Source organism: Seriola dumerili, unplaced genomic scaffold (assembly GCF_002260705.1).
Source record: "Seriola dumerili isolate Sdu_G_001 unplaced genomic scaffold, Sdu_1.0 BDQW01000147.1, whole genome shotgun sequence".
NCBI lineage: Eukaryota > Metazoa > Chordata > Actinopteri > Carangiformes > Carangidae > Seriola > Seriola dumerili.
In genome coordinates this window covers 2,013,780-2,032,878 of record NW_019174402.1, presented here as the reverse complement: position 1 = coordinate 2,032,878, position 19,099 = coordinate 2,013,780, and the positions used below count along the sequence as shown (strand labels likewise).

Here is a 19,099-nt window from a genome sequence, read left to right as displayed (position 1 = left end):
CAAATATAATAGCTTGTATTTCTATTAGCTGTAAAAAGCTCGTCAGATGAGTGTTGCGGCAGGAAGTTGGCACTAACAATATACCGCCTGTCTTTGGGTGAGTCATATTGTAGTTGTTCTGTATGTTTATATTATTGTAGTCAAAGGCAAAATTTTACACAGACCATCTCCTGTAGCATCAGCTGATCGTGGCCATTTTGGACTGTCCCTCTGAACTTCCTCTTTTTTAAGTTTGCTCTGTCTAAACTTCCCTTCACGATCATGAATGAGTGGAATTTTAAATTAGAGCTACAGTCTGAACAAACCTCTGGTCCATTCATCACAGTGACACCCCCAGTCTCTCTCACTCAATACAACAGAGTTTTACTGGTGTGAAAATAACCCTATATGGATAGATGTCTCTTTCGAACGTCCCATGACTGAATCATTCAGAACCCAGACTTTGATTGCAACTCACAACGTCTCAGATCGTGATGACCTTAAATGAACCGAAGATTAAGTAAGGTGTTAGATAAGACAACATTGTGGGATACTAGTCTCAGATTGTATTTTAAGAACAAAACAGTTATATTTGTATGTGTATGCATGACTGTGTGTGCATACATGTGTGACCATCCATATCTCCCCGCCTTTTATATCGGTGATCTCCTTTACGATAGGCTGATTCTGTGGATTAAACACTGAGCATGTTCCCAATAGAGACCAAGTCCCAGGTGTTTCAGACACCATAGTGCCCTCTCACTCTTATTTGCGTACACAGATGTTTAAGCTTCCACCTTCTGTATACATACTGCAGTTCTGCAAAATCCCCCAAAGTCTCATTCTAAACCCTACAAGCTAATATTTCACTAGTGTATTTTTTTAACGAACCAGCATATTTGACTCTTGTCTTTTGCATTTTGCAGATTTAAGGAATTTTGTCTAACGACTATATCTGTATTTGTGTTTGAGTGAGTGTGTGTGTGTGTGTGTGTGTGTGTGGGGGTCATTGATGAGGTACAGCTGCACGGCCCACTGGTCAGTATGGACAGCTGATGAATGAAGTGGAAATTATTAAAATAAACTGGTGGTGCAGCAGCATTCATGCAGCAGGTCTCCATATCGTCCTCACACATCTGGCTTTACAAAGACGCACACCCTGTTGACGCAATGGACACAAATATTTAAAACACCAAGAGGTCATCAAGTTTGTTTGTGCAATTAACAGGAACTCTCACGAGATTATGAATTGATACAACTTTTTTTTTTTTTTTTTGCAGTGTCATATGAAACAAGCATGCTTTGCATAAGACAAAGAGAGAAAGGAGAGTGATAAGACAGACCCCAGATAGATATGTGTGCAAAAGAGGGGAGTGGCGATATCGACAGATGGACAGAGATGGGGAGGTGACAGAGAGAAAGAGACGGGGTTAGTGATGGATAGACAGATGGAGAGAGAGAGGAAGAAGAAGGGCAGCGATAAGGACAAAGACATCAGTCACGTTTAGGGGGTTTTCCCTCCTCCCCTTCTGCAAGTGGACCTTGATCCAAGCCACACAGACTCTACTGTGTCATGGTGTGTGTGGCCCTGTGTCTGTGTGGGCCTGCAAGTGGTGACTGGACAAATCATGACTCAGCAGAAATAGAGCCACATAGAATAGAATAGAGCACAACTTAATTGCTGAAGCAGGTTTCTTTGGCCTCACATTAGCTGCTATTCAGAACTCAATAGATGTGACTCTTTTCACATCTCAGGGCTGGAGTTTTCTTCCTTTGCAGTCTTTTGTATAAAAGTTTGACCGCCACTAGATACTTGAGAATTTATTTACATATGTGATTATCTCTGCGTCTGATGTAAACCTTTAAAGTGAGTTTATGTAAGTTGCTGAACAGCAGCTACTTTGGCAGAACACAGAAATTACGAGCAGAACTTTTCTGGTTGGTAACAATAACATAGAAATTACTCAATTCTTGATACCTAATTCAATACAACGTCAAAAACACACACACCCACGCATCCATATATATGTGTGCAAAGCAGTAGTTAAAATTGACTAATAAGGTGACGGACCAGTAGAGTCAAAATATGCATTTAAAGAGTTAACGTTGAATGAACAGTAACAACATTATGAGCACTTGCTACATTAGCCATAACAGGATAATGTTTGCCTTTGTGAGTGTTGTGCGTGCAGCCTTGCTACATCATATGCCAGCAATCTGTAAAACAATAACGGTAAAATTTCAGGATATCAACATTATGACGATATGTTTCTAAGATAAAGTGAAAACTCACTTTCCCTGAATTGTGTGTATAGATCCAGATGTGGGTCTTTGAGGTGCTTAGATACGTTTTTAGGTTCCCCCTATTGTTCCAAGCGCTCTGTGGCACCGTTGGCTTACTGGCTTTCGGTTGTCGGTAACTTGTCCCTAATGACCTTTAACACAACAACTCTTGCTGTGTTTTTTCCTACATATTGTGTCGGACCTGTTGCTGCATTCGCACCTGCAGCCACTATCTCTCGTGTTGTTGTTATTGTGTGTGCCTTCCTACATCTTGTACACTTTTGTGTTTGTTGTCAGATGAGAACATTTGGAGGGTCGTTATACTGCCCTCTTCAGTCCCGGAAGAATCAAATCTTCGGTGCCAAGACATCTACGGTACTGTAGAGTATGTCACATTTTCAGAATATTTGCGTTGAATTCGTACCAAAGTATCAGTTCTCGTGACATCTTTACAACACAAATGATAAACAGTACACAAACAAGTAACGAGGAGGCAGAAAGTCAGCAAATTAATTCAGTCAGTTATGAACAATGGGAGTTGCACAACTAATCCTAGTTTGATATGTTGACATTGAATAACTTCTTAAGAAGTGAAACGCTTTATCTCCCTCAGTGATCAACAACTTTATCAACAATCTCAAATATTTCAACAGGTTCCGCAAGTAAATACAAGTAAATACAAGTAAATACAAGTCTGCATGTTCTCCACACATCCAGATTTGAACATGTACTTTCAGTGTGTGTAATTCGCATGCATGTATGTGCTTTCCTGTGTGTGTGTGTGTGTGTGTGTGTGTGTGTGTGTGTGTGTGTGTGTGTGTGTGTGTGTGTGTGTGTGTGAGTGAGTGTTTGTGTGTCAAACACTTGCACTTGCAGTTCCTGTTTGGGGAGGTCCACTGGTCCTGGCAAACAGTGTCTGGTCTTATCTCTTGTGTTTTATGTTCCTAGCGAGCTGGGGGCACAAGCAGCCCTTTGTGGCCAAGAGGTGCCTGGTCTCGCTCCAGACCGAACCATGCAGCTGTTCACCACTGTTGGACATATCCATGTGTGTGCGTGCCTGTGTGTGTGTGGGGGTACATGTGTATATGTGTGCCTGTATGCATGTATAACTATATGTGTGAGTGTTTCTGCCTGTGATGTTGTATGTGTGTATGTATTTAGTAAGCATGTTTGAGAGAGTGTACGCGTTTCTATATGTACAGTACGTATATCTGTATGTGGGTACATGTGTATTTAATAATGCAGTATTGTCAGTAGAGCCTACAAGGGCCTGTTTCATTTAAATTTGGAGATTCTGACATCTCAAAGTTTTCTGGTCAGACTTCAGGGATAGACAGAACTTAACACATGGAGGAGCTGAGTTTTCAGTCGTCCTGCACTTCCGAACTCCAGCCCAATATGTCATCAACCCAGGGGTCTCTTTCTTTCCTTCTCCCTCTCTTCCTCTGCATCACCTGAACCCTGGTGACACACCACCGATCCCCTCAGTGGAAGTTCACTGCACAAAGTGTATTGTGCGTGTGACCCATTAAGAACTTCTAAAAGGAGCCATCGGTGAAGCCAGCACAGAGCCACGTGCTGTGTTGGCAATTGAGTGTGGAGAGGGCAAGAATGTGGCCCCAGACTCAGCCTCTGGTTATTCAGTGTGTAAAAGACAGAAAGAGCAAAAGAGGCAGGAATATTAAGCATGCTTTTGGGCATTAATCATATTTTGAGACTGGAAAAATAACCTCTGATCAGAGAAATGTTGGCTGTTAAACATTCCTCATATTACACTAACTACACGTCCCCTTTCCTTTTCAGACGGCAGATTTATTTTATGTGAAGTTCTTTTTAATAAATCAGTGTGACTAATACAGGCAGCAAAGGTCAAAGCACGATCAACTTTGCTGTTTGACAGCCATAGTTCTGGATCATATTAAATCCCTTTGTGTTCATATACTTATTTGAAAAAGGCAAAAAGCATTCATTGTCAGTGCAGGGGAAGTGTAAGGCTCAAACTGTGGTTGTAGAGTGTTGAGGTCAAGGAGATGGTTGGGCGTGTGTTGTACTTGAATTTGACACAGGAGGGCTGAGTTCATGTCCCATCTTTTCCACACTTTCACCATGACAGTTAATAAACTCTGTTTAGATGATTGCATGACCATAAATAGCTTAATCAAACTTTAAAAGCTAAAAGCAGTTGGGTTGAGGGGTATGACAACATAATCAATTAAACAACAAAGATTTGTAGCAGAGATTTTGCAGGGTATCCCTTTAAAGGTACCATATTGTAGAAAGTTAGATTTCCATATCTTAGGTGCTGTAGCAATACTGTGAAAGTATCATAACACTCAATCCACGAAGAAATGCACACAGCCCATATTCAGAAGCTGTGCCTTAAAACGAGCCGTCAGGACTTGTGTAATTTCATGATGTCACAACTATACGGTCACCGCCCTGAGCCATGACCTCTGCACAGCTTATCCACTGTCCACTCTTTTTTTGTTGTTGTTTTAACTGCATTAACAATGCAACATGCTAAGCTAGCAAGCTATGGGACAGAAAAATGTTGAGGAAACAAAATCGTTGGATGTCGGGAAGCCAGTATATCATTGCACATTGTCTTCCAAAGGATAATATTATAACAAACCAGTGGCTGAAGCTTATTTTTCTCAAATACCGAAGCGTTGTTTTTTCTCCTTTATGAATAAACTTCTGAATGAAGTTCTGTACTTTCATCAGTCAGCATTAAATTAGTCCAAACAGTTACTTACATCCTTCCTGCGATGCATGACAAGGTCCTTTGTCAGCATATGTTCTTGTCACTATGCCTGTGCTTCAACAAGACACATTTGTTGTACGATGTCAAAAAAAAAAAAACTATTTGAGATTCTTTGACTTGTAAAAACACGTTGCCTCCACCGCAGACGCCACCATCCATCTTGTTCTCTCACATTTGAAATGCATCGTCTGAGTCGACCTTTCACCTCCATGGCCGTGTCACTTCCTCTCTCCAGGGGTGTCCCGCTTCAGGAGGAAGGGATAGACAGGTCGCAAAGGTTAGCAGGTTGAGCTGTCAGCACAGGTTGCACGTCTTAAGTGAGCCCTGTGAGGAATTGGGGTGGGATACCCAGAGACTGCAGGACACAGTGTGGGGTCGCAGCAGATCTGATTTATTACTATTATCACTGTGAACTCCATGTTCTTTAACTCCATCACTTTGTCAGTACGTCTTCCCTCTGTGTCCTCTGGCTTTCTCCCTCTCTGTCCTCTCTGTATGATCAGGCCTTTAGATACAGCTCACTTGCCATTCATGTTGGTATGTGGAGATTATGAATACAACTGTTGCTCAGTGTGTCATCCTCAAGTGTCATCCATACAATTAGTATGATGTTGGTGCAGTTTCAGCTGAAGTGAGGTGAAGTTCACCTGCGGACCTGCCTGGGTAGAAGTGATGTTTTTGTAAATACAGAGTGACTGAATGAACTGAATGAACCGAAGCTAAAAGTGAAAAATATATTTTCCAATGAACATAGAAGTTGTGTATTTAATAAATAGCAATAGTCAATTTAAAGCATAAGGCTGAGAGTATTTTATATTGTTCTTATTTACAAGAAAGTTTCCAAAGACTATTAAAAACACATCAGTGAGTCACACCATTGCACTGGATGTAACATTCCTTCATTACTGTGAACATACACTGTAGTTTTAGTCAATCTCACACACACTGCACCAGCAGTGCAACAAACATGTATTAATTCGCAGCTGAAAATAATCCTCGATAAAATGCACTACTTACACCTGCTCGAGCAACGTATGCTAAAAACTACATTGCTCTGCTTTTTGAGGAAATGACTAAGCTTGAGTTTAAAAAAACATATTTTGACTTTTGAAAAATATAGAAAAACACCATCCTCATTTCAGGACCTCCCCTAAAGCCATTGTTTGCCTGAGATTTAGTTCATTCTTCCGTAAACAGCATTTATTCCGACTGGTTTAGCAACTGGGTTAATAAACAGAATCTAGTCGGGTTTTGAGAGTTTTGCTGATGTGGCTGATGCACTGCAGCTGTCTGAGCAGTCCAGCAGTCCAAAACTTGCTGACATGTTTATGCTTTTTGTTGAGTTAAACATATTTTAGATGCTGTCAGGGTGACCTCCATCAGGCACGTAACAGCTGAATAACTTTTATAGCGACTTTGTTGTGCCTTACTGTTACAAGCACCTGTACTGCTGTGCACTCGTGTGTATTTACATTGTGCATTATGTTCACAAATGTTCCCATGGTTCCTGCTGAGTATAAAGTCAAAAAAGATTTTGTCTCACATTTTCCCTCACAGAGCAAATGATACTAACTTGCGAAAACAGGACAAGAATCCATTGCTTTGTCCTACTACGTGTCTGCCGCTCTCCCACTCTGTTTCCTTTCTCTCATTCTCTCCCTTCTCTTTTCTTTTTGCTAGCCTATTGTGTCCTGCTCCTATCTTTGAGGATCTGAAACATCTCTGTCAACAGTGTGTGATTGTGTGTCTCCATGCATTTTATAAGTCTGTGTGTGCGTGTGTGTCCTGATCTCTGTGTAGGAACATCTGTCCGCTCATGCTAGCGAGGGACAAACAGAGAGGGTGAATTCTTAACAGGCCTCAAATAAACTCTTTGACAAAGGAGAATGGGAAGGACACTGTGGTCTGCCAATAAACAGAATTTTCCCAATTAACCCGGGGGTTGAAAAGATAGGTGAACCGCCTTGAACAAATGCTGAGGAGACCAAAGAGCTGATTGAAAGTTACTTGCAGTCTTTACTTGGGTGGCGACAGGACGGGCTGTTTACTCAGGCTTTGGACTGACTCACAAATCAAAGTGTGTGTCAGAATGGAGAGATTAGGGAGCCAGAATAGGTAGGGATTCTACCTGCACCCCTGTCTCTTTGTTGTCACCCACCTGGATGAACTGTTAACATTGCGTAACAGACACGCACACAACAGAGAAACTTTCTAATACCCCGATAACATGCAGCTGTTTTTATCTCCTGCTTCAGAAGTGAGGAGGCCCAGAAAAGGCTTTTTAAATCACTAATGAGTGTAGCATTGTTCAGAGTGGGAGATTCCCCTTCCACTGAAGCATTTGGCTGCTCTCAGTGTGTCCCGTCCCAGCAGCTGCTGTCATATCAGGACATGACACAGACCTTAAAGCTGGTAGAACACTGTCAGTAAAGCCATGCATGGACCTAAAGGGAAAGAGAGTGTGACAGAAATACGCAAAGACGGTGACAGAGTTTCTAAGAGAAAGGGGAAGTTGCAGTTTCTCTGCAAGAGCTACGTGATTTGTCATTCATCAACTGTAATAGATATTATCAGATGATATCAGACTGGTTTGGATAGAGTTACAGCACAAAGTACATAGTGAAGTCGGGTTCTACTGAGCAAAGTTTCCTGGTTTAGTTGTTACATTTGTTTATCTGGAAGTGGGTAACTGATGTGCTCTACCAGGAGCTTAGGTTTCAAAGACATTTAAAAAGCCATCTCAGACAATGCAGGATCTTAAGTCCTGGATGTCTTGCTCATCATTTATCTGATCCCATTTCCTGACTTCTAAAGATTGAGGGATCTAATTCAAACCTCTCTGCTTTCACCTGCTTTGTATTCCCACTGTATTCACTTTGTTTGAAAAAAGGAAATATGTGTTTTGACAACTTCACATTTCACTGGCTTTCATGCCACAGCTTCTCCGCCTCCCCTGCTCCATCATTCCTTCACTCCTCCCTCACTGCTCGCGATCCCTCTAGGTGAATTCAACCTTGTCTTACTGGTAAATGAAGGACTGCAGGAACGCAGGAGGGAGGGGTGGGGCATTACCTTTCGGAAGTGAAGCTAGCTCTCTGACCCGCTGTGGTGAAAGGCCCTTAGGCTTCGCTGCATTGCTCGCACAAGATGATCTCTATGGGGAAAGCAGGAGATTACACCTGGTAGGAAGGAGACTTAGCATAAAGTCAGTTGGCTCCTTTGTGGAATAATCCGCTCTTCTCGTCCAAGTCACTGCGATGAGTGATAAGACCTCAAGTGTGTATGAGTGGAGAGGAAAAAATAGCAGTGTAACCTATTAACACTTCGGTTCTCATGTTACATGTAACCAATATTATGAGATTTAGCTTCATGTGATGAGGCACACTTTGTTATTTCCCTTGAGGAATTTAAAAAAAAAATAAACTTTTTTGTGCAGCTCAGTGCTGGAAATGTCACATTCACTTTAACTGTAAATATACACTATTTGACAGGACACTGGAAATGATGACACATCGTTTTATTTTTAGAATATTCACAATGTGTCAGAGCTTATTTTATCTGATTGTCACTCGAAGGGGTGTTTCCAGTTTGTTATCACTAGTATCAAAATGATGAGTTACTGGTCAAAGAACTAATATCACTACCTCAAGTCATTCATCCTCCTCACTCTGACTGACCTCAAACTTCACTCTATATTGTGTCTTCTAGGAATGGGATCCCATCAGTGAGTGATGCTCGCAGGAGGTGATCTCAGGTAAGATGAATCACCCCTTTTTTTTTATTATTCCCCTGCACTCACGTGAGCCGCTGATTCACATGAGCAAGTACTCATCTGTGTGCCTTCTCCTAATGTTTCAACTTGCCGGATCTCAAGCCAAACGAGCCTGAATAATCATATTCTGAATGAGTCGCAGGCTGTGTATGAATCGATACAAGATATGTCAAATGGCTCTTGGCTGTGTGTGTGTGTGTGTGTTTGCACGCGTGTGTGTATGTGTGTATTAAGAAAACATATCCTGAAACACAAAACAGGACTGTAACAGAAAATTTAGATGATACGTTACAGAGGAAAAATCAATTAGATGTTTTGGAAATGCCTCCAGATGAAGGCAGTCCTCCGCTGACACTATAGATCGTCTCAGTGAATACCCCTGCTATCCCCAGATGCCACCATCTCTGTTAACAATAGATCATAGCACTGCTGGGCTTGTAGTTTTGTTTTGATTGAAACCAGTCTCGCTGGCTTGTCTGTCTCATGCAGGAGCCTGAAAAGCTTCTTCTGCCTGCTTATAGTCTTCTTCTGTCATGGTTGTTTTATGAAAAAAAAAAAAAACTTTATGAGGGAGTAGTGGAAATTTTTGCTCATTACACTCTAAGTGATCTTACTTTAGAAATGAAACTCACTGTAGCTTGGATTATACTGTCTGCTGTTGTGCTGATGTTGACATTTGTTTCACATTTATGTCTGAGTCATGTCATATTGGTCAGGTTTACCCGGTTAAAGGCTGTTGTGCTTCATCTGTTGTCACACTCGCTGCAGGTGTACAAATCCCTGATAATGGGAAATAGAAGTAGCTTTCAGTGATGTAAAGGTCAGCAGAGAATCTATTATTGACCATGTTACTGTCAATTTCAGTATCACAATGATATGATACCACTACTGCGTCTCTGCCATCGAAACCTCGCGAGCATGGATTCCTGTAACTGTTAGCTTTAGGTGGTTTCTCTATGTCTATCATTTTGCACACAATGACTGATTCACTTTTTAAACTGCTAATCAAAAGTTCCTTTGCACTGAAAATGGTGGTGTAGATTGTTCTCATATGGTGCATTGTAACAGAGGTGAGGTTCATGTGAATGTAGAGTATATACTATATTGGCCAGAACATGAGTAGACCCTGATTTGGTGACACGTCACTCCTGTTGCACTGCTTCTGGTTTTGACTCTCTGAAGATTAGAGAAGACACTGATGTATGCTGGTGAGCCATATTTGACATCTGTAAGATGTATTATCACATTAAAATAAAATGCATGAATCAATGAAAATTAAACAAATCCATTAAGATAATCTCCTTTTTAAATACAGTAAACATGACAAAGTCTAATGTTATTTCAATTGACATTTTGCAATCACAGAAGCAATAAGCACTAATCAGCAGATTAGTGAATTAACAAACCTTTATCAGCTCTTAGCTATCAGGAGGTGGAGATGCTGTCACAAGTCACGAGTGCTGCTGTTCGGCGCTGCACCGACAGTGATAGTCAGAGAGAGTCGCACGCGGTTAGAGGGGCAGAGACAGTGATAGAAATACAGCGTCCAAAATACGCTGACGTCACAACACAACTGCATGTATGAAGAAGACAAAGCACATCAATCAGGAGAGAAAACTAGAGTCAGAGAGAGAAAGAGACTGTTAATGACGCATTAATGACCTCTACGTTTGTTCCTCAAACGTAACATGACCTCAGTATTTTTAGGAATTTTATATTCAGACCATTTGACTGGATTGAACAGAGGTCACATGGGCCAATGTTATTAACACCATAGTGAACTGATGTTCATACCTTTTGAATAGGTTGGTGTTATTGCCTGTTGAGTTGCGCTAGCATTGCTCTACAGATGTTGACATCCAAAGTTGTCTGTGTTTCGTAAGACACAAAAGGAGCTTATACACCTTCTGAGTGTCTCCACAGAGGGCTTGATAAGTGATAGTGGATGATCAGTGCGTCTTTCATAATCTTGCCTGTAAATTGGAAAACATATTGTCATCACTCCTCTCATACTGTACCTCACCGCACACTCTATCGATGCTAATTGGCCACAGCCCGCATGAAAAAAAAAATCATACAGTGTAGTCCAGTGTGATAGAGCATTCCCAGGTCAAGTGGCTGCTCTCAGGGTGACTCGACACTTTTGACATGTGGTTGGCTGTTCAGCAGCAGCAGCAGCAGCAGTACAACACTTGTGTTCACAACGTTTGCCTGTTGGGATTAGCGCTGTGCAGCTGCCCTGCTCCTCACAGCTGACCAAACATGGGACTATTAGGACAGAGGTGGAGCTCAGTGGACCTCTTTGCACTGATTTCCAGTCATTCAATCATTCTCACACACATTCACACATATTCATTCACAAACACTGTGCTGACTCATTTTTATTGGTTGGTGCAAAAAGTGTTAGAACAAATGAGTTCTGTGCATGCATTACTTTGCTCCCTCTATTCATAATCACTCAGAATGCACTTTAGTCAGTGCATCTTTGACAAGTGCAGTTTCATTAATTATCAGGTCTCAGGTCACTAAGATATTCTATATCTATCTAAAAGGTATTAAACTTTGTGATGATTACTTCAGTGTGAGCTTCCTTCCTTTATTGGTTCCAGTTTTGCCTCAGTTACTGTACGCATGATCAGCGAGATCCTGTCTTCTGGGTTAGGCCCTTGTTTTTCTTCATGTTCATGTTCTAGGGCCAAACAGAGGAAACATCTGCTTTACTGCTGTTCTAACTGCTCCAGATCTACACACACACACACATACACACACACACACACACACACACACACACACACAAAGAAGCAGACCTAGTGGTTGCTCCTGCCAGAGGAAGAGTGTTTCTACACAAGGCACACATGCATTGATACTTACACACACACACACACACACACACACACACACACACACACACACACACACATACACAGATGCTGCCTGTCTTCCACTCATCCTCATCCTGTCACAACCACTGTGCAGTTTGTCCTCCACCACCGTCTCTGCCATCAGGACCTGCTCTAACAGCTGCTCTGGCATCCAAATCGATCGGTCCCATTTTCTGTCTGTCCTCATATCAGTCAGTTCTTCTTCTGTTTCTCTGTCTCCTCCTCTGCTCTGACAAGCAAGCATTTCACAGGCAGGACTTTGTCCTATAATTTTAACATTTTCTCAAATAGTACAATGTACAAAATGTGATGTTATTGTGTAGTAAAACAAAATTATCACATTTAAATAATTTAAATTAATACATTTAAGTCCTTACAGCTGTTATGGATGAGGTTTACCCGATTACTCAACTTACTCAACGTGCAAAACTATAATATTAACATGTTTTCATCAAAACATCTGCCTGTGTTTTTCTTTGCATACTTGAATCTTTAGCACAAATTGCAGCATATCTAACTCATGGCATTGAAAATATTCAGATTTTCTAATACAGAGACTTTTTAGCCATTTTTCTTCATTCCACAATGACTCCTCAAAGAGGTGTATGAACAGGGTTACACATATAACAAAAACTGCAATAAAGAAAGTCGACAGCTACACTTGTTGCCCAGTTACGGGCAAATACAAGAAGAAGAAATTTTTCAAAAACAGAATTTGTTTTAATGAGTCTGTAGTTACTATGGTAAAGGAAATACAAAGTGCAGCATCCAGATGTATAAGAGATACATATGATATAAAAAAAAACATATTCAGGGTTAGAATGTGAGTCATGTGATGTGCGATTCGTTTTTTTTTCCTGAGCAGCATTGTTATCCTGTAGGTCACCGATATATGTTGCTTTGACTATTTTGTACAAGACTGCTTATTATGACCCATACTTACGTCACATTTTATTGTTTTGCAGCCTCTAGAGGCCGTAGTAACTATGACGAAAGAAGTCAGGTGATGTAGTGTGTGTAGTGTGAAAGTCCGCATTAGCAGGAGGTTTGGGTGGAAGCATGGGTCGACAAAACACAGCACTTTCACAAAGGAGGCGGCTGTTTGTTTGGAAAGTGTTGTTTCTTTTATCAGTGAACATTTGACGATGTTAACCACGTGTTAATCATTGTAGCTGTGACAACAAACGTCCTCTAATATTAAGGAAGTACTTATTTTAACTCACACCACGATGTTTTCCTAAACCAAGTAGTTCTTGTGTCTTAACCTAAGAAACAAGCTGTGACCATTTCACAACTTTAACCCCCAACAGGATGACATAGTTCCTCACTGCCTCATGGACAAAACGAAAAAAAATAATAATAATTGTATTATTTCTTATTATTATGAACATATATTTTAAATTAAAAATAACAAATGAATATATTCTCATCTGCCACTATGTATGTTTATGGTTTGATTACACACAGAAATGAGTGGATTATTTGCAGATTAAGATCATGGTCACGATTAAAAGAAACCAACGTTGACTGGTCAAGGCAATGGACTGAGAACCGTAGTCTTCTGTGTCACATCCATCCACTCTTCTCCCCGAGAAGTTTTGCGATTCTATAGCGTTACAACAACAGCGCACTTCGTCCGCCTTTGCTTCTGAGACACAACTTTCATAACTCACACGGCCACTAGAGGTCCTTGTCACGCACTCATAGGTCATTGGCTTTCGCAGAAACAACTAACGCTGTTATTTTTCTTGAAAGGACAGAATTAAGTAAATGTGTTTACAGACATCGACAGAGGTTACAAATGAATTAAATGATCTCCGGAGATGAAACCACAATCCTGGAAAACGGAGGTTGTAACGACGACTGTTTGTTGGTGCTACAGTGGATCAGACTCTAAGACTCTAAAGCTTCGACATCACGAAGACACAGAAATAGCCCTTGTGTGGGCCCTTTCAAAAATTTTAGAATAATAACCCTCGTCACCCAAAAGGGAAAAGGCAAGGTCTGTCCTTCCCAGAGATTATGGTGGGAAGAATCAATGACTTCCTCCATCTTTTTCCCTCAGGGGACAGGGGGACAAAGTCTCACTGGTATTAATAGTAGTCTTCTGATAAGCTGGCCAGTACGCTGCCTTGTGGTGTCACAGCCTTTCGTCTCGTTGTGAGAACCTCTTGTTATAGTATCAAAGAGCTCTTATAGAATATACATTTCATTGCCTTCCTGTTTTTGTTCAGCTGCCTGTGCTTCACTGTACATCACAACGTTTTTACAGTACAATAGGGGACACTTGAGTGTCCCATCAGTAGACACTTGACACTGCGTCTTTAACAGTTTTCTCTTCAGCTCTCTGTTGGGGCTGTGATGCCGCCCGCTGCCCCAGAGCAGTGGAACGAGTGGAGCCTTGTGTCGTAAAATACTGGGAGCAAAAGTGATATGTCTCTCTCATTGACACAGCCGTTATCCTGAATGGCAAGCTGTATGTTTGCCTCAGGGCCTGACGAGCCATTCACCCCAACACGCTGGTCACAAAAGGAGCTGTAAATACAAGGCGCTCAGCTTTTCGATTAGCTCATTGTTTCTGAAAGCACAGGAAACATCATGTAACACTTTGGTATATAGTCCCACAAAAAGAGAGAGTTGTGCTGGGAGAAAGCTGTTAAAAAAACATCGTTTTTTAAAGACTGATACAAAGACGTGGAATTAGAAACAATTGTGTTGTTAAACTTGAGTCATGTCCATTGAATTGAATATTTTGTTTCTTTACTTCTCAAAGAGTTATTTTTTTTTCATTCTCAGCTGGTTTGATAGCCTCAATGCCCCAAATAGGTTCTCTGAAAGGAGAGCATGGGAAAAATAGCTGTCATTGTGGAAACTGCTGGGAAAAGGCTGCGTTCTCATTGGTAGCAGTGCAGGGCATTGTGGGATGTGAGTGAGCTGAGAAAGACTGTTTTGCTCCCTCTGAGAAGGAGGAAACATGGAAACATGGGCACAAAAAGCACCAAGATTAGACCAGTCCAAGCAGAACTAACTCACTGCAGTTTATGCTCTGTTGGCTTCACTTCAGTCAGAGATGGGAAGATGAGAAGTGGATGGTCAGTGATTGTGGCAGTGAGTGTGGCGAGGTGGGCAGGCTGGCCACTCTTGTTTCACAATCATCTGCTCCAGCCGATTTAAAATCCCCTGACATCGGCACGAGCAGTGGCGGCCCGCATACCGACATACCAGGCTGATGGTTGCCGGCCCATTAGCGGGGCCCAAGTTGTGGAGCCCACCCAGGGCTGCCGACCCTCTCCTTGCCCACCTTCTGCCTTCCTGCCCAGCCCTGGCTCTGGATCAGAGGCAGGCCGCACGTCGGGGGACAGGGCTAATGATGGCCGCAGCCATGCCATCCCTTTCAAGCCCCAACCCGAGAGTACAATTTTGGCTAATGCTATTTCCTGCAGATAAGATGCAAACAAGCTCCTTTTACTTCTTTTTCCTCATCAGTGGTTTGGGAGGTGAGGGAAGGGTGAGCGGCGGCGGAATACGTGATTGAGTCCGTGCTCTGTTTCATCATCAGCTGGTTGGGCGTTACTTTGCTTCGCTAGCAGCGACCATGCTTGCTATCACATTGAATTGATTTGAAATATCAGAGACGTGATGTATGAAGTGGAAGCAGTGGAATGAAATAAAGATTGGCCACTTCATGTGCACAGAACTCAAACCAGTTATCCGTGTCTAACCACTTTGCCTCCATCGCTCCCTAAGTGGCTTAATCAAGGCTGTGTTACATGATTATTTTACTCACCCAAGACCCTCGAAATTGTTTCCAGCTTCAAAGGAGATTGTTGGAGATATTCATGCTAAATGGAAATGGTCTCCTGTTTTGCTACTCTGTGGTCACACATTGTCTTTCTTTGACGATTCACATTAAAACCTTTTGTAGTGAAGGAAAAAAAAGCTACAAAAATCACGCTTTTGACAGAGTTTCACTGTAAAATACCTAGAAACAAGTTGCTGCAAGCAGATTCCTGGTTTTTATATCCCAGTGTGAATCCAAACTTACCGTGTTTTCTGCTGCAAAAAGACTCCGGGCTGTGCAGTGGACAGTAATCAAGGTCATTCTCTGAGGAGGACATGACAGGAAATGTGGTCTGAACATAAAGAAAGTGTCATATAATCCATTGTGCATCACTCCAAAACAACAGACGCAGACAACGAATCTAAACGTGCTCTGTCTCATCTCACTGTCAAGGAGGCTCTCTTTAAAATATATCACACACCATAGTGTGTGCTTTGAATTGAATTCAGGTGGGATGCCCTGTAGCGTGCGCCTTGTAGCTTTTTCTTTGTTTGTACCTTGCAGGTATTGAGACAGAGAAGAGTTACATCATGATCATTTCTGAGGGCAGAACTGTAGTGAAGTGGAATAAAGACCACCACATAGTTTATTGGCATTTAACATGTTTGCATCTTCCATCTGTAGCTGTGGTTACACACCCACACCATGACACCCTGTTGCATTGTTTTTCAGTAGAGCTGTAGGCAGTAAACATAGGCCATAAGCCATGCTGTGTACTTGTGATGTCTGTACAGAGAAAAAAAATTACCCGATATCTACATCTAAGAAAAATTGAGCAACTATACATAATAAAAACATGACAGCTGAGTACAGTGAATGTGTGCTTTGTGATTGTGGAATCTCTTGGCATTTGGTATCTTCTCTCCACACCGTCTCTCTCTCTCTGTTTGAGGACAGCAGTGTCGTCAGAGGGGATGTGTGATGTCGGGTATGGTCTGAGCAGGGCGCACACATCCGTCCACGTGCCCCTCTGATCCCAATCATTCATAAATTCAGCCAGAGAGATTTGTATCCGCTATCCGCCCTGCACTGTTATCTCTGTCCCCCACCTCCCTTTGGCTATTAGAAAGGAATGAGATGTCGCAGTGCGTACGCTCACAAACACACTCACAAGTCTGATGGCGGTGACATCTGTCTGTCTGGCATCTCTTACATATCTTCTCACTTCTTCTTTTTTTTTTTTACCCTTTTAAGTTCAGCATTTGGTTTGTTTTTACTTTCGTCTTTTAAATGTAATATTCTCTCAAGAGGAAAACTTTCATCTTCTTTGTGTCTTCTCTTTCTCTTCTTCAGTTCTTCCTTTTTCTCTCTATCTCCTCTTTCTCACCATTCCTCCCTGTCCCTTGGCCAGAAAAAAAAGCAGTGAAATTTCCCCTCAGTCATTTAGCCCAGATTCAACACTGCAGGCAGGCAGTGTAGAGGCTGTAACTTACCAGAATGTAAATAGAGCAGTGTTTTTCACATTACTTCACCGCTTATTTTTAGTAGCTGAACAAGAGCAGGCAAGGGTGTGCCTTTTCAAGCCCCGACTGTAAGTCTTATCAGCTGAATACACAGAAAAAAAAACTGAGAGAAAATTATAAATCAAATAAAACAACAATGACCCAATACAGGAAGTGATGTGTTGATTTATGGCTTAACTTTTAACTGTAACTGGCAGACAATACTGGGGCAGCTTTTTTAAACATAGGGAAAGAATGCTGCCTCGCTGACTCTGTTTTTCTCTTTCACTCTGATGCACTGCACACGCACTCAAGGTGTCATAAATTTTCATTGTAGCTTGAAAACAGTTGAGTATATTATATTGTTTTTTTTGGTGCTGTAATTATGCAGGGCTAAGTAATCAGCTGCAGACGCCAGGCTTCTGCCAGCTGGATTTTCCCTCTCAGTGACACCTTTGAAAGGAAGATTACGCAAAAATTTTTGTTTACATTGTAGGTTACATAATAGGTTTTTATATAATGTACTACCGACAACAAACTTCCCTAGCAAGGTCAAATGACAGGCTGAGCCACAGAGCAGTTGAGTATTTTGCCCAAAGGCTCTTTCTTCAAGCGTGGCTGCCAGCCATTCCTCGATTACTGGGCCGCATCCAGCTCATACCTTCGCTTCACTTCCAGACATCAAACCAGTAACACCAGTCTGTTTTAGCAGACGCAGCACCTGCAGCAGTGGGGAAGCTAAGTGGTGGACAGTGGCTACGTCTCCTTGCCTCTGTGGCTGGCAGTCTTCCTCCCAGCCGCCCCTCTGCTCACACCAGGAAATGTCTTTTTCCAACTCAGTCTCCAATGCACTTAATTCCTCCCGGCTCTCCAGCGACAAAGCCAAAAGAAAAAGAGATCAGTTGCTGGCAATAGCTAGCACTTCTCTTAGCGTTCACTGTCTTCCTCCACCTCTATAAACACTTTGATTTTCCTTTTGCAGAAATGTTGTACATTGCAAAGACGACGTCAGCACTTGTCTTGTCAAATGCAGCTTTGAAAATGAGACCACTAAGCAGAATCTGCAAGGTGATGCTTGGGGCCGTTCTCACATTGCACATCATAGATGAGCTTCTGAGAAAAGCTCAGTTTTCTCAAATGAGTGCAGTTCACACGTTTTCTCACACAAAAATGGATGAAAGCTGTCTAGGTTGAAGTGTTTGTGTGTGAGTCTGTGTGTGTGTGTGTGTGTACATATGTGCGTTTATATGTCTGTTGTGAAGAAAGAGGTGCTAAACCCTCCATGTTCAGCACAGTCACTGAACATGGTGACTCAGTTGAATTTCCACTGAGGTAAGCTGTCACTCTCTGATGAACAGTGAACTCACAGAAGCACTGAGTCACACACTCTACACACATACACACACACACACACACACACACATCTAATGTCCCCAGATACCTTATGGGCCAGCTAGGATTATATGCTAAATATTTTCAGTGGAGCCATCAATAAATCCAACACAAGGCAATTCTCTTTCCCTCTCTGTGATGCTCTTGGTGCGTAGCCATAGATGCACACATACACACAAACACACACACTTGTGCTTGGCCTTGTCCCTGTCCAAACAGCCCTTCTATAGTGAGAGGCTCCAATGGAGTGGATCAGCTCCAGCTAAGACACCCTTTCACACTTCCTCCCTCCCTTTCTCCAAACCCTCCCTCCTGTGTGACCGCAGGGCCTTCCTTCCTTCCTTCCTTCCTTCTGACACAGAGGCCTGGGGGAGTTGCAGGGGAGTCAGGATGGCCGGATGTGCCCTGATCAGACAGACAGAAAGATAGACTGACAAGGAACAGACATGCAGACAGGAGGATGCTCGCTGCTACTGTGGACTTTGGGCTCGGTTTTGTTCCCATCCGGAGCTACAATGAGAATGACATCATTCCTGTTTTGATAGTAAAACAGGAAGGTGGAGGGAGATGGAGAGCTGCGGTGTGTGTGGGTGAGAGTATGAAGAAGTATGAGGAAACAAAAGGGAAACATATAAGCGTGGATCAGAGAAGAGGAAGAGCTACGATCGTATCAGAGGTGGTATATCTGAGTGTCGGTCTGCAGGAGGCTTTGATGGGCCCCACAGAATTTTTTATTTTCAGAAA

General features: G+C 42.2%; 1 protein-coding gene across 1 annotated transcript in view; it reads left to right on the top strand.

Moving 5' to 3' along the window:
* LOC111225171 (G1/S-specific cyclin-D2-like) overlaps positions 1 to 19,099 on the top strand; it is a 146,241-nt gene that overhangs the window by 76,569 nt on the left and 50,573 nt on the right. The window contains exon 2 of the mRNA XM_022749866.1: positions 8,735 to 8,780. The gene's annotated coding sequence lies outside the window, so the exon portion shown is untranslated. The remainder of the gene's footprint in view (positions 1 to 8,734; positions 8,781 to 19,099) is intronic.